A 22,824-nucleotide genomic window follows, 5' to 3' on the forward strand; every position below is an offset into this window, starting at 1 on the left:
CACCAGGGTCCCCTGCATCCCAATCACAGCTGGTTTTTAACTTCTGTATTCAGGGCATGGGAGGGGTGTGTTGCATCGTGCACACACGTTGCCTGTTTCGCAGATAAGTTTTAATAAATACACAGAGAATAATATAGAGTCATTGGCCACGAGGAACACCTTCCCTGACCTTTTATTCTCTCCAGTTCCACGTCACCGCGCCTACCATCCAACTCCAAAACTCGGGGGAGACTAACACTCCCTACCTCCCTTGGTGTGCATCATAGGCGTGCCCATGACGAACACAACATTTCTCCTTAACCAATACAAAACAAACATAGCTGCTCAAAAAAAAAGATACTATACTAATCCAGTATACAAGAATAGTACACAACAAGAAATGCCACATTCAGTCAATCCACCCCGAATCCTTGCAGCCGCGTTGAGCATGGCGGTCGAGGACTCAAACTGTACTGTTCAAGTCCTTGTCTCAGAGGCACTGAGTTGATTGGTATGGAGCCAGGCACCTCCTGATCTGAATCTTGAACTGGCTCCAAATTCTGCATGTCCACACCCCTTGTAGTAGATGATTGAGAATTAGTAGCAGTCACCACCGGCCATGTGCACTGGCTCAAACTTCTGCATGTCCACACCCCATGTAGTCGATGATTGAGAATTAGTAGCAGTCACCACCGGATTCACTGTCAGGATGATCCATCCTCTCTCCTTCATCAGCTTCAGATCCCACTGTTTCCCTGAGCAGGAAGGTCTGGAATTGAAAATACAGAGGACATTAAACAACATTCACTCAGTACATGGCACTCATTTTGGTTTATACGCTCGAAATTGAGCCATGAGGGAGATGTGAAGAGTGTCAGGATGGCCGAGTGGTCTAAGGCGCTGCGTTGAGGTCGCAGCCTCACTTGGAGGTGTGGGTTCAAATCCCACTTCTGACAAGTGTATTTTGCAAGGTGGATACATTTTTGGACTTTTTTTTCCCAAGCACCGTATCAAAAACAATGTCAACAGTTTCTGTAAATTATCGATAAGATCTATTTTCCGTTGCTTGCACTAATTGCCTGAAGTTGGCTAAATCGCAGTAAATCGGTAAAGCAGGAAATCACAGCATCTTCAACAAATCGTGATAGAGGGGCCGAGATAAAGGTTTCGACCCTACATATCAAAAGCGCAGCTGTCAATAGTTCAGCAGGTTCACAGTGCAGAAGGTTCAGTGGCACCAGGGTCCCCTGCGTCCCAATCACAGCTGGTTTTTAACTTCTGTATTCAGGGCATGGGAGGGGTGTGTTGCATCGTGCACACACAGTGCCTGTTTCGCAAATAAGTTTTAATAAATATACAGAGAATAATATAGAGTCATTGGCCACGAGGAACACCTTCCCTGACCTTTTATTCTCTCCGGTTCCACGTCACCACGCCTACCATCCAACTCCAAAACTCGGGGGAGACTAACACTCCCTACCTCCCTTGGTGTGCATCATAGGCGTGCCCATGACGAACACAACATTTCTCCTTAACCAATACAAAACAAACATAGCTGCTCAAAAAAAAGATACTATACTAAACCAGTATACAAGAATAGTACACAACAAGAAATGCCACATTCAGTCAATCCACCCCGAATCCTTGCAGCCGCGTTGAGCATGGCGGTCGAGGACTCAAACTGTACCGTTCAAGTCCTTGTCTCAGAGGCACTGAGTTGATTGGTATGGAGCCAGGCACCTCCTGATCTGAATCTTGAACTGGCTCCAAATTCTGCATGTCCACACCCCCTGTAGTAGATGATTGAGAATTAGTAGCAGTCACCACCGGCCATGTGCACTGGCTTAAAATTCAGCATGTCCACACCCCATGTAGTCGATGATTGAGAATTAGTAGCAGTCACCACCGGATCCACTGTCAGGATGATCCATCCTCTCTCCTTCATCAGCTTCAGATCCCACTTTTTCCCTGAGGAGGAAGGTCTGGAATTGAAAATACAGAGGACATTAAACAACATTCACTCAGTACATGGCACTCATTTTGGTTTATAAGCTGAAAATTGAGCCATCAATGCAATGTCAAGAGTGTCAGGATGGCCGAGTGGTCTAAGGCGCTGCGTTCAGGTCGCAGTCTCCTTTGGAGGCATGGGTTCGAATCCCACTTCTGACAAGTGTCTTTTGCGAGGTGGATACATTTTTGGACTTTTTTTTTCCAAGCACCCGTATCAAAAACAATGTCAACAGTTTCTGTAAATTATCGATAAGATCTATTGTCCGTTGCTTGCACTAATTTCCTGAAGTTGGCTACATCGCAGTAAATCGGTAAAGCGGGAAATCACAGCATCTTCAACAAATCATGATAGAGGGGCAGAGATAAAGGTTTCGACCCTACATATCAAGAGCGCAGCTGTCAATAGTTCAGCAGGTTCACAGTGCAGAAGGTTCAGTGGCACCAGGGTCCCCTGCGTCCCAATCACAGCCGGTTTTTAACTTCTGTATTCAGGGCATGGGAGGGGTGTGTTGCATCGTGCACACACGGTGCCTGTTTCGCAGATAAGTTTGAATAAATACCCAGAGAATAATATAGAGTCATTGGCCACGAGGAACACCTTCCCTGACCTTTTATTCTCTCCGGTTCCACATCACCGCACCTACCATCCAACTCCAAAACTCGGGGGAGACTAACACTCCCTACCTCCCTTGGTGTGCATCATAGGCGTGCCCATGACGAACACAACATTTCTCCTTAACCAATACAAAACAAACATAGCTGCTCAAAAAAAAGATACTATACTAATCCAGTATACAAGAATAGTACACAACAAGAAATGCCACATTCAGTCAATCCACCCCGAATCCTTGCAGCCGCGTTGAGCATGGCGGTCGAGGACTCAAACTGTACCGTTCAAGTCCTTGTCTCAGAGGCACTGAGTTGATTTGTATGGAGCCAGGCACCTCCTGATCTGAATCTTGAACTGGCTCCAAATTCTGCATGTCCACACCCCTTGTAGTAGATGATTGAGAATTAGTAGCAGTCACCACCGGCCATGTGCACTGGCTCAAACTTCTGCATGTCCACACCCCATGTAGTCGATGATTGAGAATTAGTAGCAGTCACCACTGGATTCACTGTCAGGATCATCCATCCTCTCTCCTTCATCAGCTTCAGATCCCACTGTTTCCCTGAGGAGGAAGGTCTGGAATTGAAAATACAGAGGACATTAAACAACATTCACTCAGTACATGGCACTCATTTTGGTTTATACGCTCGAAATTGAGCCATGAGGGAAGTGTGAAGAGTGTCAGGATGGCTGAGTGGTCTAAGGCGCTGCGTTCAGGTCGCAGCCTCCCTTGGAGGTGTGGGTTCAAATCCCACTTCTGACAAGTGTATTTTGCGAGGTGGATACATTTTTTGACTTTTTTTCCCCAAGCACCGTATCAAAAACAATGTCAACAGTTTCTGTAAATTATCGATAAGATCTATTTTCCGTTGCTTGCACTAATTGCCTTAAGTTGGCTAAATCGCAGTAAATCGGTAAAGCAGGAAATCACAGCATCTTCAACAAATCGTGATAGAGGGGCCGAGATAAAGGTTTCGACCCTACATATCAAAAGCGCAGCTGTCAATAGTTCAGCAGGTTCACAGTGCAGAAGGTTCAGTGGCACCAGGGTCCCCTGCGTCCCAATCACAGCTGATTTTTAACTTCTGTATTCAGGGGATGGTAGGGGTGGGGGTGTTGCGTCGTGCACACACAGTGCCTGTTTTGCAGAGAAGTTTTAATAAATACACAAAGAATAATATGGAGTCTTTAGCCACGAGGAACACCTTCCCCTACCTTTTATTCTCTCCGATTCCACATCACCGCACCTACCATCCAACTCCAAAACTCGGGGGAGACTAACACTCCCTACCTCCCTTGGTGTGCATCATGGGCGTGCCCATGACGAACACAACATTTCTCCTTAACCAATACAAAACAAACATAGCTGCTCAAAAAAAAGATACTATACTAAACCAGTATACAAGAATAGTACACAACAATAAATACCACATTCAGTCAATCCACCCCGAATCCTTGCAGCCGCGTTGAGCATGGCGGTCGAGGACTCAAATTGTACCCTTCAAGTCCTTGTCTCAGAGGCACTGAGTTGATTGGTATGGAGCCAGGCACCTCCTGATCTGAATCTTGAACTGGCTCCAAATTCTGCATGTCCACACCCCCTGTAGTAGATGATTGAGAATTAGTAGCAGTCACCACCAGCCATATGCACTAGTTCAAAATTCTGCAAGTCCACACCCCATGTAGTAGATGATTGAGAATTAGTAGCAGTCACCACAGGGTCCACTGTCAGGATGATCCATCCTCTCTCCTTCATCAGCTTCAGATCCCACTGTTTCCCTGAGCAGGAAGGTCTGGAATTGAAAATACAGAGGACATTAAATAACATTCACTCAGTACATGGCACTCATTTTGGTTTATAAGCTGGAAATTGAGCCATCAATATGGTGTCAAGAGTGTCAGGATGGCCGGGTGGTCTAAGGTGCTGCATTCAAGTCACAGTCTCCCTTGGAGACGTGGGTTCAAACCCCTCTTCTGACAAGTGTCTTTTGCGAGGTGGATACATTTTTGGACTTTTTTTTTCCAAGCACCCTTATCAAAAACAATGTCAAAAGTTTCTGTAAATTATCGATAAGATCTATTGTCCGTTGCTTGCACTAATTGCCTGAAGTTGGCTAAATCGCAGTAAATCGGTAAAGCAGGAAATCACAGCATCTTCAACAAATCGTGATAGAGGGGCCGAGATAAAGGTTTCGACCCTACATATCAAAAGCACAGCTGTCAATAGTTCAGCAGGTTCACAGTGCAGAAGGTTCAGTGGCACCAGGGTCCCCTGCGTCCCAATCACAGCTGGTTTTTAACTTCTGTATTCAGGGCATGGGAGGGGTGTGTTGCATCGTGCACACACAGTGCCTGTTTCGCAAATAAGTTTTAATAAATACACAGAGAATAATATAGAGTCATTGGCCACGAGGAACACCTTCCCTGACCTTTTATTCTCTCCGGTTCCACGTCACCGCGCCTACCATCCAACTCCAAAACTCGGGGGAGACTAACACTCCCTACCTCCCTTGGTTTGCCTCATAGGCGTGCCCATGACGAACACAACATTTCTCCTTAACCAATACAAAACAAACATAGCTGCTCAAAAAAAAGATACTATACTAAACCAGTATACAAGAATAGTACACAACAAGAAATGCCACATTCAGTCAATCCACCCCGAATCCTTGCAGCCGCGTTGAGCATGGCGGTCGAGGACTCAAACTGTACCGTTCAAGTCCTTGTCTCAGAGGCACTGAGTTGATTGGTATGGAGCCAGGCACCTCCTGATCTGAATCTTGAACTGGCTCCAAATTCTGCATGTCCACACCCCCTGTAGTAGATGATTGAGAATTAGTAGCAGTCACCACCGGCCATGTGCACTGGCTCAAAATTCAGCATGTCCACACCCCATGTAGTAGATGATTGAGAATTAGTAGCAGTCACCACCGGATCCACTGTCAGGATGATCCATCCTCTCTCCTTCATCAGCTTCAGATCCCACTGTTTCCCTGAGCAGGAAGGTCTGGAATTGAAAATACAGAGGACATTAAACAACATTCACTTAGTACATGGCACTCATTTTGGTTTATAAGCTGGAAATTGAGCCATCAGTGCAGTGTCAAGAGTGTCAGGATGGCCGAGTGGTCTAAGACACTGAGTTCAGGTCGCAGTCTCCTTTGGAGGCGTGGGTTTGAATCCCACTTCTGACAAGTGTCTTTTGCGAGGTGGATACATTTTTGGACTTTTTTTTTCCAAGCACCCGTATCAAAAACAATGTCAACAGTTTCTGTAAATTATCGATAAGATCTATTGTCCTTTGCTTGCACTAATTTCCTGAAGTTGGCTAAATCGCAGTAAATCGGTAAAGCGGGAAATCACAGCATCTTCAACAAATCGTGATAGAGTGGCAGAGATAAAGATTTCGACCCTACATATCAAGAGCGCAGCTGTCAATAGTTCAGCAGGTTCACAGTGCAGAAGGTTCAGTGGCACCAGGGTCCCCTGCGTCCCAATCACAGCTGGTTTTTAACTTCTGTATTCAGGGCATGGGAGGGGTGTGTTGCATCGTGCACACACGGTGCCTGTTTCGCAGATAAGTTTTAATAAATACACAGAGAATAATATAGAGTCATTGGCCACGAGGAACACCTTCCCTGACCATTTATTCTCTCCGGTTCCACGTTACCGCGCCTACCATCCAACTCCAAAACTCAGGGGAGACTAACACTCCCTACCTCCCTTGGTGTGCATCATAGGCGTGCCCATGACGAACACAACATTTCTCCTTAACCAATACAAAACAAACATAGCTGCTCAAAAAAAAGATACTATACTAATCCAGTATACAAGAATAGTACACACCAAGAAATGCCACATTCAGTCAATCCACCCCGAATCCTTGCAGCCGCGTTGAGCATGGCGTTCGAGGACTCAAACTGTACCGTTCAAGTCCTTGTCTCAGAGGCACTGAGTTGATTGGTATGGAGCCAGGCACCTCCTGATCTGAATCTTGAACTGGCTCCAAATTCTGCATGTCCACACCCCTTGTAGTAGATGATTGAGAATTAGTAGCAGTCACCACCGGCCATGTGCACTGGCTCAAACTTCTGCATGTCCACACCCCAAGTAGTCGATGATTGAGAATTAGTAGCAGTCACCACCGGATTTACTGTCAGGATGATCCATCCTCTCTCCTTCATCAGCTTCAGATCCCACTGTTTCCCTGAGCAGGAAGGTCTGGAATTGAAAATACAGAGGACATTAAACAACATTCACTCAATACATGGCACTCATTTTGGTTTATAAGCTGGAAATTGAGCCATCAGTGTAGTGTCAAGAGTGTCAGGATGGCTGAGTGGTCTAAGGCGCTGCGTTCAGGTTGCAGTCTCCTTTGGAGGCGTGGGTTCGAATCCCACTTCTGACAAGTGTCTTTTGCGAGGTGGATACATTTTTTGTCTTTTTTTTTCCAAGCACCCGTATCAAAAACAATGTCAACAGTTTCTGTAAATTATCGATAAGATCTATTGTCCGTTGCTTGCACTAATTTCCTGAAGTTGGCTAAATCGCAGTAAATCGGTAAAGCGGGAAATCACAGCATCTTCAACAAATCGTGATAGAGGGGCAGAGATAAAGGTTTTGACCCTACATATCAAGAGCGCAGCTGTCAATAGTTCAGCAGGTTCACAGTGCAGAAGGTTCAGTGGCACCAGGGTCCCCTGCGTCCCAATCACAGCTGATTTTTAACTTCTGTATTCAGGGGATGGGAGGGGTGGGGGTGTTGCGTCGTGCACACACAGTGCCTGTTTTGCAGAGAAGTTTTAATAAATACACAAAGAATAATATGGAGTCTTTAGCCACGAGGAACACCTTCCCCTACCTTTTATTCTCTCCGATTCCACATCACCGCACCTACCATCCAACTCCAAAACTCGGGGGAGACTAACACTCCCTACCTCCCTTGGTGTGCATCATGGGCGTGCCCATGACGAACACAACATTTCTCCTTAACCAATACAAAACAAACATAGCTGCTCAAAAAAAAGATACTATACTAAACCAGTATACAAGAATAGTACACAACAATAAATACCACATTCAGTCAATCCACCCCGAATCCTTGCAGCCGCGTTGAGCATGGCGGTCGAGGACTCAAATTGTACCCTTCAAGTCCTTGTCTCAGAGGCACTGAGTTGATTGGTATGGAGCCAGGCACCTCCTGATCTGAATCTTGAACTGGCTCCAAATTCTGCATGTCCACACCCCTTGTAGTAGATGATTGAGAATTAGTAGCAGTCACCACCGGCCATGTGCACTGGCTCAAACTTCTGCATGTCCAAACCCCATGTAGTCGATGATTGAGAATTAGTAGCAGTCACCACCGGATTCACTGTCAGGATGATCCATCCTCTCTCCTTCATCAGCTTCAGATCCCACTGTTTCCCTGAGCAGGAAGGTCTGGAATTGAAAATACAGAGGACATTAACCAACATTCACTCAGTACATGGCACTCATTTTGGTTTATACGCTCAAAATTGTGCCATGAGGGAGGTTTGAAGAGTGTCAGAATGGCCGAGTGGTCTAAGGCGCTGTGTTCAGGTCGCAGCCTCCCTTGGAGGTGTGGGTTCAAATCCCACTTCTGACAAGTGTATTTTGCGAGGTGGATACATTTTTGGACTTTTTTTTCCCAAGCACCGTATCAAAAACAATGTCAACAGTTTCTGTAAATTATCGATAAGATCTATTTTCCGTTGCTTGCACTAATTGCCTGAAGTTGGCTAAATCGCAGTAAATCGGTAAAGCAGGAAATCACAGCATCTTAAACAAATCGTGATAGAGGGGCCGAGATAAAGGATTCGACCCTACATATCAAAAGCACAGCTGTCAATAGTTCAGCAGGTTCACGGTGCAGAAGGTTCAGTGGCACCAGGGTCCCCTGCGTCCCAATCACAGCTGTTTTTTAACTTCTGTATTCAGGGCATGGGAGGGGTGTGTTGCATCGTGCACACACAGTGCCTGTTTCGCAAGTAAGTTTTAATAAATACACAGAGAATAATATAGAGTCATTGGCCACGAGGAACACCTTCCCTGACCTTTTATTCTCTCCGGTTCCACGTCACCGCGCCTACCATCCAACTCCAAAACTCGGGGGAGACTAACACTCCCTACCTCCCTTGGTGTGCATCATAGGCGTGCCCATGACGAACACAACATTTCTCCTTAACCAATACAAAACAAACATAGCTGCTCAAAAAAAAGATACTATACTAAACCAGTATACAAGAATAGTACACAACAAGAAATGCCACATTCAGTCAATCCACCCCGAATCCTTGCAGCCGCGTTGAGCATGGCGGTCGAGGACTCAAACTGTACCGTTCAAGTCCTTGTCTCAGAGGCACTGAGTTGATTGGTATGGAGCCAGGCACCTCCTGATCTGAATCTTGAACTGGCTCCAAATTCTGCATGTCCACACCCCCTGTAGTAGATGATTGAGAATTAGTAGCAGTCACCACCGGCCATGTGCACTGGCTCAAAATTCAGCATGTCCACACCCCATGTAGTAGATGATTGAGAATTAGTAGCAGTCACCATCGGATCCACTGTCAGGATGATCCATCCTCTCTCCTTCATCAGCTTCAGATCCCACTGTTTCCCTGAGCAGGAAGGTCTGGAATTGAAAATACAGAGGACATTAAACAACATTCACTCAGTACATGGCACTCATTTTGGTTTATAAGCTGGAAATTGAGCCATCAGTGCAGTGTCAAGAGTGTCAGGATGGCCGAGTGGTCTAAGGCGCTGCGTTCAGGTCGCAGTCTCCTTTGGAGGCGTGGGTTCGAATCCCACTTCTGACAAGTGTCTTTTGCGAGGTGGATACATTTTTGGACTTTTTTTTTCCAAGCACCCGTATCAAAAACAATGTCAACAGTTTCTGTAAATTATCGATAAGATCTATTGTCCGTTGCTTGCACTAATTTCCTGAAGTTGGCTAAATCGCAGTAAATCGGTATAGCGGGAAATCACAGCATCTTCAACAAATCGTGATAGAGGGGCAGAGATAAAGGTTTCAACCCTAGATATCAAGAGCGCAGCTGTCAATAGTTCAGCAGGTTCACAGTGCAGAAGGTTCAGTGGCACCAGGGTCCCCTGCGTCCCAATCACAGCTGGTTTTTAACTTCTGTATTCAGGGCATGGGAGGGGTGTGTTGCATCGTGCACACACGGTGCCTGTTTCGCAGATAAGTTTTAATAAATACACAGAGAATAATATAGAGTCATTGGCCACGAGGAACACCTTCCCTGACCTTTTATTCTCTCCGGTTCCACGTCACCGTGCCTACCATCCAACTCCAAAACTCGTGGGAGACTAACACTCCCTACCTCCCTTGGTGTGCATCATAGGCGTGCCCATGACGAACACAACATTTCTCCTTAACCAATACAAAACAAACATAGCTGCTCAAAAAAAAGATACTATACTAATCCAGTATACAAGAATAGTACACAACAAGAAATGCCACATTCAGTCAATCCACCCCGAATCCTTGCAGCCGCGTTGAGCATGGCGGTCGAGGACTCAAACTATACCGTTCTAGTCCTTGTCTCAGAGGCACTGAGTTGATTGGTATGGAGCCAGGCACCTCCTGATCTGAATCTTGAACTGGCTCCAAATTCTGGATGTCTACACCCCTTGTAGTAGATGATTGAGAATTAGTAGCAGTCACCACCGGCCATGTCCACTGGCTCAAACTTCTGCATGTCCACACCCCATGTAGTCGATGATTGAGAATTAGTAGCAGTCACCACCGGATTCACTATCAGGATGATCCATCCTCTCTCCTTCATCAGCTTCAGATCCCACTGTTTCCCTGAGCAGGAAGGTCTGGAATTGAAAATACAGAGGACATTAAACAACATTCACTCAGTACATGGCACTCATTTTGGTTTATATGCTCGAAATTGAGCCATGAGGGAGGTGTGAAGAGTGTCAGGATGGCCGAGTGGTCTAAGGCGCTGTGTTCAGGTCACAGCCTTCCTTGGAGGTGTGGGTTCAAATCCCACTTCTGACAAGTGAATTTTGCGAGGTGGATACATTTTTGGACTTTTTTTTCCCAAGCACCGTATCAAAAACAATGTCAACAGTTTCTGTAAATTATCGATAAGATCTATTTTCCGTTGCTTGCACTAATTGCCTGAAGTTGGCTAAATCGCAGTAAATCGGTAAAGCAGGAAATCACAGCATCTTCAACAAATCGTGATAGAGGGGCCGAGATAAAGGTTTCGACCCTACATATCAAAAGCGCAGCTGTCAATAGTTCAGCAGGTTCACAGTGCAGAAGGTTCAGTGGCACCAGGGTCCCCTGCGTCCCAATCACAGCTGGTTTTTAACTTCTGTATTCAGGGCATGGGAGGGGTGTGTTGCATCGTGCACACACAGTGCCTGTTTTGCAATTAAGTTTTAATAAATACACAGAGAATAATATAGAGTCACTGGCCACGAGGAACACCTTCCCTGACCTTTTATTCTCTCCGGTTCCACGTCACCGCGCCTACCATCCAACTCCAAAACTCGGGGGAGACTAACACTCCCTACCTCCCTTGGTGTGCATCATAGGCGTGCCCATGACGAACACAACATTTCTCCTTAACCAATACAAAACAAACATAGGTGCTCAAAAAAAAGATACTATACTAAACCAGTATACAAGAATAGTACACAACAAGAAATGCCACATTCAGTCAATCGACCCCGAATCCTTGCAGCCGCGTTGAGCATGGCGGTCGAGGACTCAAACTGTACCGTTCAAGTCCTTGTCTCAGAGGCACTGAGTTGATTGGTATGGAGCCAGGCACCTCCTGATCTGAATCTTGAACTGGCTCCAAATTCTGCATGTCCACACCCCCTGTAGTAGATGATTGAGAATTAGTAGCAGTCACCACCGGCCATGTGCACTGGCTCAAAATTCAGCATGTCCACACCCCATGTAGTAGATGATTGAGAATTAGTAGCAGTCACCATCGGATCCACTGTCAGGATGATCCATCCTCTCTCCTTCATCAGCTTCAGATCCCACTGTTTCCCTGAGCAGGAAGGTCTGGAATTGAAAATACAGAGGACATTAAACAACATTCACTCAGTACATGGCACTCATTTTGGTTTATAAGCTGGAAATTGAGCCATCAGTGCAGTGTCAAGAGTGTCAGGATGGCCGAGTGGTCTAAGGTGCTGCGTTCAGGTTGCAGTCTCCTTTGGAGGCGTGTGTTCGAATCCCACTTCTGACAAGTGTATTTTGCGAGGTGGATACATTTTTGGACTTTTTTTTCCAAGCACCGGTATCAAAAACAATGTCAACAGTTTCTGTAAATTATCGATAAGATCTATTGTCCGTTGCTTGCACTAATTTCCTCAAGTTGGCTAAATCGCAGTAAATCGGTAAAGCGGGAAATCACAGCATCTTCAACAAATCGTGATAGAGGGGCAGAGATAAAGGTTTCGACCCTACATATCAAGAGCGCAGCTGTCAATAGTTCAGCAGGTTCACAGTGCAGAAGGTTCAGTGGCACCAGGGTCCCCTGCGTCCCAATCACAGCTGGTTTTTAACTTCTGTATTCAGGGCATGGGAGGGGTGTGTTGAATCGTGCACACACGGTGCCTGTTTCGCAGATAAGTTTTAATAAATACACAGAGAATAATATAGAGTCATTGGCCACGAGGAACACCTTCCCTGACCTTTTATTCTCTCCGGTTCCACGTCACTGTGCCTACCATCCAACTCCAAAACTCGGGGGAGACTAACACTCCCTACCTCCCTTGGTGTGCATCATAGGCGTGCCCATGACGAACACAACATTTCTCCTTAACCAATACAAAACAAACATAGCTGCTCAAAAAAAAGATACTATACTAATCCAGTATACAAGAATAGTACACAACAAGAAATGCCACATTCAGTCAATCCACCCCGAATCCTTGCAGCCGCGTTGAGCATGGCGGTCGAGGACTCAAACTGTACCGTTCAAGTCCTTGTCTCAGAGGCACTAAGTTGATTGGTATGGAGCCAGGCACCTCCTGATCTGAATCTTGAACTGGCTCCAAATTCTGCATGTCCACACCCCTTGTAGTAGATGATTGAGAATTAGTAGCAGTCACCACCGGCCATGTGCACTGGCTCAAACTTCTGCATGTCCACACCCCATGTAGTCGATGATTGAGAATTAGTAGCAGTCACCACCGGATTCACTGTCAGGATGATCTATCCTCTCTCCTTCATCAGCTTCAGATCCCACTGTTTCCCTGAGCAGGAAGGTCTGGAATTGAAAATACAGAGGACATTAAACAACATTCACTCATTACATGGCACTCATTTTGGTTTATACGCTCGAAATTGAGCCATGAGGGAGGTGTGAAGAGTGTCAGGATGGCCGAGTGGTCTAAGGTGCTGTGTTCAGGTTGCAGCCTCCCTTGGAGGTGTGGGTTCAAATCCCACTTCTGACAAGTGTATTTTGCGAGGTGGATACATTTTTTGACTTTTTTTTCCCAAGCACCGTATCAAAAACAATGTCAACAGTTTCTGTAAATTATCGATAAGATCTATTTTCCGTTGCTTGCACTAATTGCCTGAAGTTGGCTAAATCGCAGTAAATCGGTAAAGCAGGAAATCACAGCATCTTCAACAAATCGTGATAGAGGGGCCGAGACAAAGGTTTCGACCCTACATATCAAAAGCGCAGCTGTCAATAGTTCAGCAGGTTCACAGTGCAGAAGGTTCAGTGGCACCAGGGTCCCCTGCGTCCCAATCACAGCTGGTTTTTAACTTCTGTATTCAGGGCATGGGAGGGGTGTGTTGCATCGTGCACACACAGTGCCTGTTTTGCAAATAAGTTTTAATAAATATACAGAGAATAATATAGAGTCATTGGCCACGAGGAACACCTTCCCTGACCTTTTATTCTCTCCGGTTCCACGTCACCGCGCCTACCATCCAACTCCAAAACTCGGGGGAGACTAACACTCCCTACCTCCCTTGGTGTGCATCATAGGCGTGCCCATGACGAACACAACATTTCTCCTTAACCAATACAAAACAAACATAGCTGCTCAAAAAAAAGATACTATACTAAACCAGTATACAAGAATAGTACACAACAAGAAATGCCACATTCAGTCAATCTACCCCGAATCCTTGCAGCCGCGTTGAGCATGGCGGTCGAGGACTCAAACTGTACCGTTCAAGTCCTTGTCTCAGAGGCACTGAGTTGATTGGTATGGAGCCAGGCACCTCCTGATCTGAATCTTGAACTGGCTCCAAATTCTGCATGTCCACACCCCCTGTAGTAGATGATTGAGAATTAGTAGCAGTCACCACCGGCCATGTGCACTGGCTCAAAATTCAGCATGTCCACACCCCATGTAGTAGATGATTGAGAATTAGTAGCAGTCACCACCGGATCCACTGTCAGGATGATCCATCCTCTCTCCTTCATCAGCTTCAGATCCCACTGTTTCCCTGAGCAGGAAGGTCCGGAATTGAAAATACAGAGGACATTAAACAACATTCACTCAGTACATGGCACTCATTTTGGTTTATAAGCTGGAAATTGAGCCATCAGTGCAGTGTCAAGAGTGTCAGGATGGCCGAGTGGTCTAAGGCGCTGCGTTCAGGTTGCAGTCTCCTTTGGAGGCATGGATTCAAATCCCACTTCTGACAAGTGTCTTTTGCGAGGTGGATACATTTTTGGACTTTTTTTTTCCAAGCACCTGTATCAAAAACAATGTCAACAGTTTCTGTAAATTATCGATAAGATCTATTGTCCGTTGCTTGCACTAATTTCCTGAAGTTGGCTAAATCGCAGTAAATAGGTAAAGCGGGAAATCACAGCATCTTCAACAAATCGTGATAGAGGGGCAGAGATAAAGGTTTCGACCCTACATATCAAGAGCGCAGCTGTCAATAGTTCAGCAGGTTCACAGTGCAGAAGGTTCAGTGGCACCAGGGTCCCCTGCGTCCCAATCACAGCTGGTTTTTAACTTCTGTATTCAGGGCATGGGAGGGGTGTGTTGCATCGTGCACACACGGTGCCTGTTTCGCAGATAAGTTTGAATAAATACCCAGAGAATAATATAGAGTCATTGGCCACGAGGAACACCTTCCCTGACCTTTTATTCTCTCCGGTTCCACATCACCGCACCTACCATCCAACTCCAAAACTCGGGGGAGACTAACACTCCCTACCTCCCTTGGTGTGCATCATAGGCGTGCCCATGACGAACACAACATTTCTCCTTAACCAATACAAAACAAACATAGCTGCTCAAAAAAAAGATACTATACTAATCCAGTATACAAGAATAGTACACAACAAGAAATGCCACATTCAGTCAATCCACCCAGAATCCTTGCAGCCGCGTTGAGCATGGCGGTCGAGGACTCAAACTGTACCGTTCAAGTCCTTGTCTCAGAGGCACTGAGTTGATTTGTATGGAGCCAGGCACCTCCTGATCTGAATCTTGAACTGGCTCCAAATTCTGCATGTCCACACCCCTTGTAGTAGATGATTGAGAATTAGTAGCAGTCACCACCGGCCATGTGCACTGGCTCAAACTTCTGCATGTCCACACCCCATGTAGTCGATGATTGAGAATTAGTAGCAGTCACCACCGGATTCACTGTCAGGATGATCCATCCTCTCTCCTTCATCAGCTTCAGATCCCACTGTTTCCCTGAGCAGGAAGGTCTGGAATTGAAAATACAGAGGACATTAAACAACATTCACTCAGTACATGGCACTCATTTTGGTTTATACGCTCGAAATTGAGCCATGAGGGAAGTGTGAAGAGTGTCAGGATGGCTGAGTGGTCTAAGGCGCTGCCTTCAGGTCGCAGCCTCCCTTGGAGGTGTGGGTTCAAATCCCACTTCTGACAAGTGTATTTTGCGAGGTGGATACATTTTTTGACTTTTTTTTCCCAAGCACCGTATCAAAAACAATGTCAACAGTTTCTGTAAATTATCGATAAGATCTATTTTCCGTTGCTTGCACTAATTGCCTGAAGTTGGCTAAATCGCAGTAAATCGGTAAAGCAGGAAATCACAGCATCTTCAACAAATCGTGATAGAGGGGCCGAGATAAAGGTTTCGACCCTACATATCAAAAGCGCAGCTGTCAATAGTTCAGCAGGTTCACAGTGCAGAAGGTTCAGTGGTACCAGGGTCCCCTGCGTCCCAATCACAGCTGATTTTTAACTTCTGTATTCAGGGGATGGGAGGGGTGGGGGTGTTGCGTCGTGCACACACAGTGCCTGTTTTGCAGAGAAGTTTTAATAAATACACAAAGAATAATATGGAGTCTTTAGCCACGAGGAACAACTTCCCCTACCTTTTATTCTCTCCGATTCCACATCACCGCACCTACCATCCAACTCCAAAACTCGGGGGAGACTAACACTCCCTACCTCCCTTGGTGTGCATCATGGGCGTGCCCATGACGAACACAACATTTCTCCTTAACCAATACAAAACAAACATAGCTGCTCAAAAAAAAGATACTATACTAAACCAGTATACAAGAATAGTACACAACAATAAATACCACATTCAGTCAATCCACCCCGAATCCTTGCAGCCGCGTTGAGCATGGCGGTCGAGGACTCAAATTGTACCCTTCAAGTCCTTGTCTCAGAGGCACTGAGTTGATTGGTATGGAGCCAGGCACCTCCTGATCTGAATCTTGAACTGGCTCCAAATTCTGCATGTCCACACCCCCTGTAGTAGATGATTGAGAATTAGTAGCAGTCACCACCAGCCATATGCACTGGCTCAAAATTCTGCAAGTCCACACCCCATGTAGTAGATGATTGAGAATTAGTAGCAGTCACCACAGGGTCCACTGTCAGGATGATCCATCCTCTCTCCTTCATCAGCTTCAGATCCCACTGTTTCCCTGAGCAGGAAGGTCTGGAATTGAAAATACAGAGGACATTAAATAACATTCACTCAGTACATGGCACTCATTTTGGTTTATAAGCTGGAAATTGAGCCATCAATATGGTGCCAAGAGTGTCAGGATGGCCGGGTGGTCTAAGGTGCTGCATTCAGGTCACAGTCTCCCTTGGAGACGTGGGTTCAAACCCCTCTTCTGACAAGTGTCTTTTGCGAGGTGGATAAATTTTTGGACTTTTGTTTTCCAAGCACCCTTATCAAAAACAATGTCAAAAGTTTCTGTAAATTATCGATAAGATCTATTGTCCGTTGCTTGCACTAATTGCCTGAAGTTGGCTAAATCGCAGTAAATCGGTAAAGCAGGAAATCACAGCATCTTCAACAAATCGTGATAGAGGGGCCGAGATAAAGGTTTCGACCCTACATATCAAAAGCACAGCTGTCAATAGTTCAGCAGGTTCACAGTGCAGAAGGTTCAGTGGCACCAGGGTCCCCTGCGTCCCAATCACAGCTGGTTTTTAACTTCTGTATTCAGGGCATGGGAGGGGTGTGTTGCATCGTGCACACACAGTGCCTGTTTCGCAAATAAGTTTTAATAAATACACAGAGAATAATATAGAGTCATTGGCCACGAGGAACACCTTCCCTGACCTTTTATTCTCTCCGGTTCCACGTCACCGCGCCTACCATCCAACTCCAAAACTCGGGGGAGACTAACACTCCCTACCTCCCTTGGTGTGCCTCATAGGCGTGCCCATGACGAACACAACATTTCTCCTTAACCAATACAAAACAAACATAGCTGCTCAAAAAAAAGATACTATACTAAACCAGTATACAAGAATAGTACACAACAAGAAATGCCACATTCAGTCAATCCACCCCGAATCCTTGCAGCCGCGTTGAGCATGGCGGTCGAGGACTCAAACTGTACCGTTCAAGTCCTTGTCTCAGAGGCACTGAGTTGATTGGTATGGAGCCAGGCACCTCCTGATCTGAATCTTGAACTGGCTCCAAATTCTGCATGTCCACACCCCTTGTAGTAGATGATTGAGAATTAGTAGCAGTCACCACCGGCCATGTGCACTGGCTCAAACTTCTGCATGTCCACACCCCAAGTAGTCGATGATTGAGAATTAGTAGCAGTCACCACCGGATTTACTGTCAGTATGATCCATCCTCTCTCCTTCATCAGCTTCAGATCCCACTGTTTCCCTGAGCAGGAAGGTCTGGAATTGAAAATACAGAGGACATTAAACAACATTCACTCAATACATGGCACTCATTTTGGTTTATAAGCTGGAAATTGAGCCATCAGTGCAGTGTCAAGAGTGTCAGGATGGCTGAGTGGTCTAAGGCGCTGCGTTCAGGTTGCAGTCTCCTTTGGAGGCGTGGGTTCAAATCCCACTTCTGACAAGTGTCTTTTGCGAGGTGGATACATTTTTTGTCTTTTTTTTTCCAAGCACCCGTATCAAAAACAATGTCAACAGTTTCTGTAAATTATCGATAAGATCTATTGTCCGTTGCTTGCACTAATTTCCTGAAGTTGGCTAAATCGCAGTAAATCGGTAAAGCGGGAAATCACAGCATCTTCAACAAATCGTGATAGAGGGGCAGAGATAAAGGTTTTGACCCTACATATCAAGAGCGCAGCTGTCAATAGTTCAGCAGGTTCACAGTGCAGAAGGTTCAGTGGCACCAGGGTCCCCTGCGTCCCAATCACAGCTGGTTTTTAACTTCTGTATTCAGGGCATGGGAGGGGTGTGTTGCATCGTGCACACATGGTGCCTGTTTCGCAGATAAGTTTTAATAAATACACAGAGAATAATATAGAGTCATTGGCCACGAGGAACACCTTCCCTGGCCTTTTATTCTCTCCAGTTCCACGTCACCGCGCCTACCATCCAAGTCCAAAACTCGGGGGAGACTAACACTCCCTACCTCCCTTGGTGTGCATCATAGGCGTGCCCATGACGAACACAAAATTTCTCCTTAACCAATACAAAACAAACATAGCTGCTCAAAAAAAAGATACTATACTAATCCAGTATACAAGAATAGTACACAACAAGAAATGCCACATTCAGTCAATCCACCCCGAATCCTTGCAGCCGCGTTGAGCATGGCGGTCGAGGACTCAAACTGTACCGTTCAAGTCCTTGTCTCAGAGGCACTGAGTTGATTGGTATGGAGCCAGGCACCTCCTGATCTGAATCTTGAACTGGCTCCAAATTCTGCATGTCCACACCCCTTGTAGTAGATGATTGAGAATTAGTAGCAGTCACCACCGGCCATGTGCACTGGCTCAAACTTCTGCATGTCCACACCCCAAGTAGTCGATGATTGAGAATTAGTAGCAGTCACCACCGGATTTACTGTCAGGATGATCCATCCTCTCTCCTTCATCAGCTTCAGATCCCACTGTTTCCCTGAGCAGGAAGGTCTGGAATTGAAAATACAGAGGACATTAAACAACATCCACTCAGTACATGGCACTCATTTTGGTTTATAAGCTGGAAATTGAGCCATCAGTGCAGTGTCAAGAGTGTCAGGATGGCCGAGTGGTCTAAGGCGCTGCGTTCAGGTCGCAGTCTCCTTTGGAGGCGTGGGTTCGAATCCCACTTCTGACAAGTGTATTTTGCGAGGTGGATACATTTTTTGACTTTTTTTCCCCAAGCACCGTATCAAAAACAATGTCAACAGTTTCTGTAAATTATCGATAAGATCTATTTTCCGTTGCTTGCACTAATTGCCTGAAGTTGGCTAAATCGCAGTAAATCGGTAAAGCAGGAAATCACAGCATCTTCAACAAATCGTGATAGAGGGGCCGAGATAAAGGTTTCGACCCTACATATCAAAAGCGCAGCTGTCAATAGTTCAGCAGGTTCACAGTGCAGAAGGTTCAGTGGCACCAGGGTCCCCTGCGTCCCAATCACAGCTGGTTTTTAACTTCTGTATTCAGGGGATGGGAGGGGTGGGGGTGTTGCGTCGTGCACACACAGTGCCTGTTTTGCAGAGAAGTTTTAATAAATACACAAAGAATAATATGGAGTCTTTAGCCACGAGGAACACCTTCCCCTACCTTTTATTCTCTCCGATTCCACATCACCGCACCTACCATCCAACTCCAAAACTCGGGGGAGACTAACACTCCCTACCTCCCTTGGTGTGCATCATTGGCGTGCCCATGACGAACACAACATTTCTCCTTAACCAATACAAAACAAACATAGCTGCTCAAAAAAAAGATACTATACTAAACCAGTATACAAGAATAGTACACAACAATAAATACCACATTCAGTCAATCCACCCCGAATCCTTGCAGCCGCGTTGAGCATGGCGGTCGAGGACTCAAATTGTACCCTTCAAGTCCTTGTCTCAGAGGCACTGAGTTGATTGGTATGGAGCCAGGCACCTCCTGATCTGAATCTTGAACTGGCTCCAAATTCTGCATGTCCACACCCCCTGTAGTAGATGATTGAGAATTAGTAGCAGTCACCACCGGCCATATGCACTGGCTCAAAATTCTGCATGTCCACACCCCATGTAGTAGATGATTGAGAATTAGTAGCAGTCACCACAGGGTCCACTGTCAGGATGATCCATCCTCTCTCCTTCATCAGCTTCAGATCCCACTGTTTCCCTGAGCAGGAAGGTCTGGAATTGAAAATACAGAGGACATTAAATAACATTCACTCAGTACATGGCACTCATTTTGGTTTATAAGCTGAAAATTGAGCCATCAGTCTGGTGTCAAGAGTGTCAGGATGGCCAGGTGGTCTAAGGTGCTGCATTCAGGTCACAGTCTCACTTGGAGACATGGGTTCAAACCCCGCTTCTGGCAAGTGTCTTTGCGTGGTGGATACATTTTTGGACTTTTTTTTCCAAGCACCCTTATCAAAAACAATGGCAATAGTTTCTGTAAATTATCTATAAGATCTATTGTCCGTTGCTTGCACTAATTGCCTGAAGTTGGCTAAATCGCAGTAAATCGGTAAAGCAGGAAATCACAGCATCTTCAACAAATGGTGATAGAGGGGCCGAGGTAAAGGTTTCGACCCTACATATCAAAAGCACAGCTGTCCATAGTTCAGCAGGTTCACAGTGCAGAAGGTTCAGTGGCACCAGGGTCCCCTGTGTCCCAATCACAGCTGGTTTTTAACTTCTGTATTCTGGGCATGGGAGGGGTGTGTTGCATCGTGCACACACAGTGCCTGTTTCGCAAATAAGTTTTAATAAATACACAGAGAATAATATAGAGTCATTGGCCACGAGGAACACCTTCCCTGACCTTTTATTCTCTCCGGTTCCACGTCACCGCGCCTACCATCCAACTCCAAAACTCGGGGGAGACTAACACTCCCTACCTCCCTTGGTATGCATCATAGGCGTGCCCATGACGAACACAACATTTCTCCTAAACCAATACAAAACAAACATAGCTGCTAAAAAAAAAGATACTATACTAAACCAGTATACAAGAATAGTACACAACAAGAAATGCCACATTCAGTCAATCCACCCCGAATCCTTGCAGCCGCGTTGAGCATGGCAGTCGAGGACTCAAACTGTACCGTTCAAGTCCTTGTCTCAGAGGCACTGAGTTGATTGGTATGGAGCCAGGCACCTCCTGATCTGAATCTTGAACTGGCTCCAAATTCTGCATGTCCACACCCCCTGTAGTAGATGATTGAGAATTAGTAGCAGTCACCACCGGCCATGTGCACTGGCTCAAAATTCAGCATGTCCACACCCCATGTAGTAGATGATTGAGAATTAGTAGCAGTCACCACCGGATCCACTGTCAGGATGATCCATCCTCTCTCCTTCATCAGCTTCAGATCCCACTGTTTCCCTGAGCAGGAAGGTCTGGAATTGAAAATACAGAGGACATTAAACAACATTCACTCAGTACATGGCACTCATTTTGGTTTATAAGCTGGAAATTGAGCCATCAGTCTAGTGTCGCGAGTGTCAGGATGGCCGAGTGGTCTAAGGCGCTGCGTTCAGGTTGCAGTCTTCTTTGAAGGCGTGGGTTTGAATCCCACTTCTGACAAGTGTCGTTTGCGAGGTGGATAAATTTTTTGTCTTTTTTTTTCCAAGCACCCGTATCAAAAACAATGTCAACAGTTTCTGTAAATTATCGATAAGATCTATTGTCCGTTGCTTGCACTAATTTCCTGAAGTTGGCTAAATCGCAGTAAATCGGTAAAGCGGGAAATCACAGCATCTTCAACAAATCGTGATAGAGGGGCAGAGATAAAGGTTTTGACCCTACATATCAAGAGCGCAGCTGTCAATAGTTCAGCAGGTTCACAGTGCAGAAGGTTCAGTGGCACCAGGGTCCCCTGCGTCCCAATCACAGCTGGTTTTTAACTTCTGTATTCAGGGCATGGGAGGGGTGTGTTGCATCGTGCACACACAGTGCCTGTTTCGCAGATAAGTTTTAATAAATACACAGAGAATAATATAGAGTCATTGGCCACGAGGAACACCTTCCCTGGCCTTTTATTATCTCCGGTTCCACGTCACCGCGCCTACCATCCAACTCCAAAACTCGGGGGAGACTAACACTCCCTACCTCCCTTGGTGTGCATCATAGGCGTGCCCATGACGAACACAACATTTCTCCTTAACCAATACAAAACAAACATAGCTGCTCAAAAAGAAAGATACTATACTAATCCAGTATACAAGAATAGTACACAACAAGAAATGCCACATTCAGTCAATCCACCCCGAATCCTTGCAGCCGCGTTGAGCATGGCGGTCGAGGACTCAAACTGTACAGTTCAAGTCCTTGTCTCAGAGGCACTGAGTTGATTGGTATGGAGCCAGGCACCTCCTGATCTGAATCTTGAACTGGCTCCAAATTCTGCATGTCCACACCCCTTGTAGTAGATGATTGAGAATTAGTAGCAGTCACCACCGGCCATGTGCACTGGCTCAAACTTCTGCATGTCCACACCCCATGTAGTCGATGATTGAGAATTAGTAGCAGTCACCACCGGATTCACTGTCAGGATGATCCATCCTCTCTCCTTCATCAGCTTCAGATCCCACTGTTTCCCTGAGCAGGAAGGTCTGGAATTGAAAATACAGAGGACATTAAACAACATTCACTCAGTACATGGCATTTATTTTGGTTTATACGCTCGAAATTGAGCCATGAGGGAGGTGTGAAGAGTGTCAGGATGGCCGAGTGGTCTAAGGTGCTACGTTCAGGTCGCAGCCTCCCTCGGAGGTGTGGGTTCAAATCCCACTTCTGACAAGTGTATTTTGCGAGGTGGATACATTTTTG

General features: G+C 45.9%; 8 non-coding genes across 8 annotated transcripts; all 8 read left to right on the forward strand.

The window, feature by feature from the left end:
* Nucleotides 1–852: 852 nt before the first annotated feature.
* On the forward strand, nucleotides 853–935 carry TRNAL-GAG (transfer RNA leucine (anticodon GAG)). The gene has a single exon. It is a non-coding gene; the product is annotated as a tRNA-Leu (tRNA).
* Nucleotides 936–2,065: 1,130 nt separating this feature from the next.
* TRNAL-CAG (transfer RNA leucine (anticodon CAG)) lies at nucleotides 2,066–2,148 on the forward strand. Its single transcript has one exon. It is a non-coding gene; the product is annotated as a tRNA-Leu (tRNA).
* Nucleotides 2,149–3,279: 1,131 nt separating this feature from the next.
* On the forward strand, nucleotides 3,280–3,362 carry TRNAL-CAG (transfer RNA leucine (anticodon CAG)). Its single transcript has one exon. It is a non-coding gene; the product is annotated as a tRNA-Leu (tRNA).
* Nucleotides 3,363–6,924: 3,562 nt separating this feature from the next.
* On the forward strand, nucleotides 6,925–7,007 carry TRNAL-CAG (transfer RNA leucine (anticodon CAG)). Its single transcript has one exon. It is a non-coding gene; the product is annotated as a tRNA-Leu (tRNA).
* A 1,135-nt stretch (nucleotides 7,008–8,142) lies between these two features.
* TRNAL-CAG (transfer RNA leucine (anticodon CAG)) lies at nucleotides 8,143–8,225 on the forward strand. Its single transcript has one exon. It is a non-coding gene; the product is annotated as a tRNA-Leu (tRNA).
* Nucleotides 8,226–9,355: 1,130 nt separating this feature from the next.
* On the forward strand, nucleotides 9,356–9,438 carry TRNAL-CAG (transfer RNA leucine (anticodon CAG)). Its single transcript has one exon. It is a non-coding gene; the product is annotated as a tRNA-Leu (tRNA).
* Nucleotides 9,439–17,853: 8,415 nt separating this feature from the next.
* On the forward strand, nucleotides 17,854–17,936 carry TRNAL-CAG (transfer RNA leucine (anticodon CAG)). The gene has a single exon. It is a non-coding gene; the product is annotated as a tRNA-Leu (tRNA).
* Nucleotides 17,937–19,067: 1,131 nt separating this feature from the next.
* TRNAL-CAG (transfer RNA leucine (anticodon CAG)) lies at nucleotides 19,068–19,150 on the forward strand. The gene has a single exon. It is a non-coding gene; the product is annotated as a tRNA-Leu (tRNA).
* The last annotated feature ends 3,674 nt before the right edge of the window (nucleotides 19,151–22,824 follow it).

Source organism: Pleurodeles waltl, unplaced genomic scaffold (genome assembly GCF_031143425.1).
Source record: "Pleurodeles waltl isolate 20211129_DDA unplaced genomic scaffold, aPleWal1.hap1.20221129 scaffold_39, whole genome shotgun sequence".
Taxonomy (NCBI): domain Eukaryota; kingdom Metazoa; phylum Chordata; class Amphibia; order Caudata; family Salamandridae; genus Pleurodeles; species Pleurodeles waltl.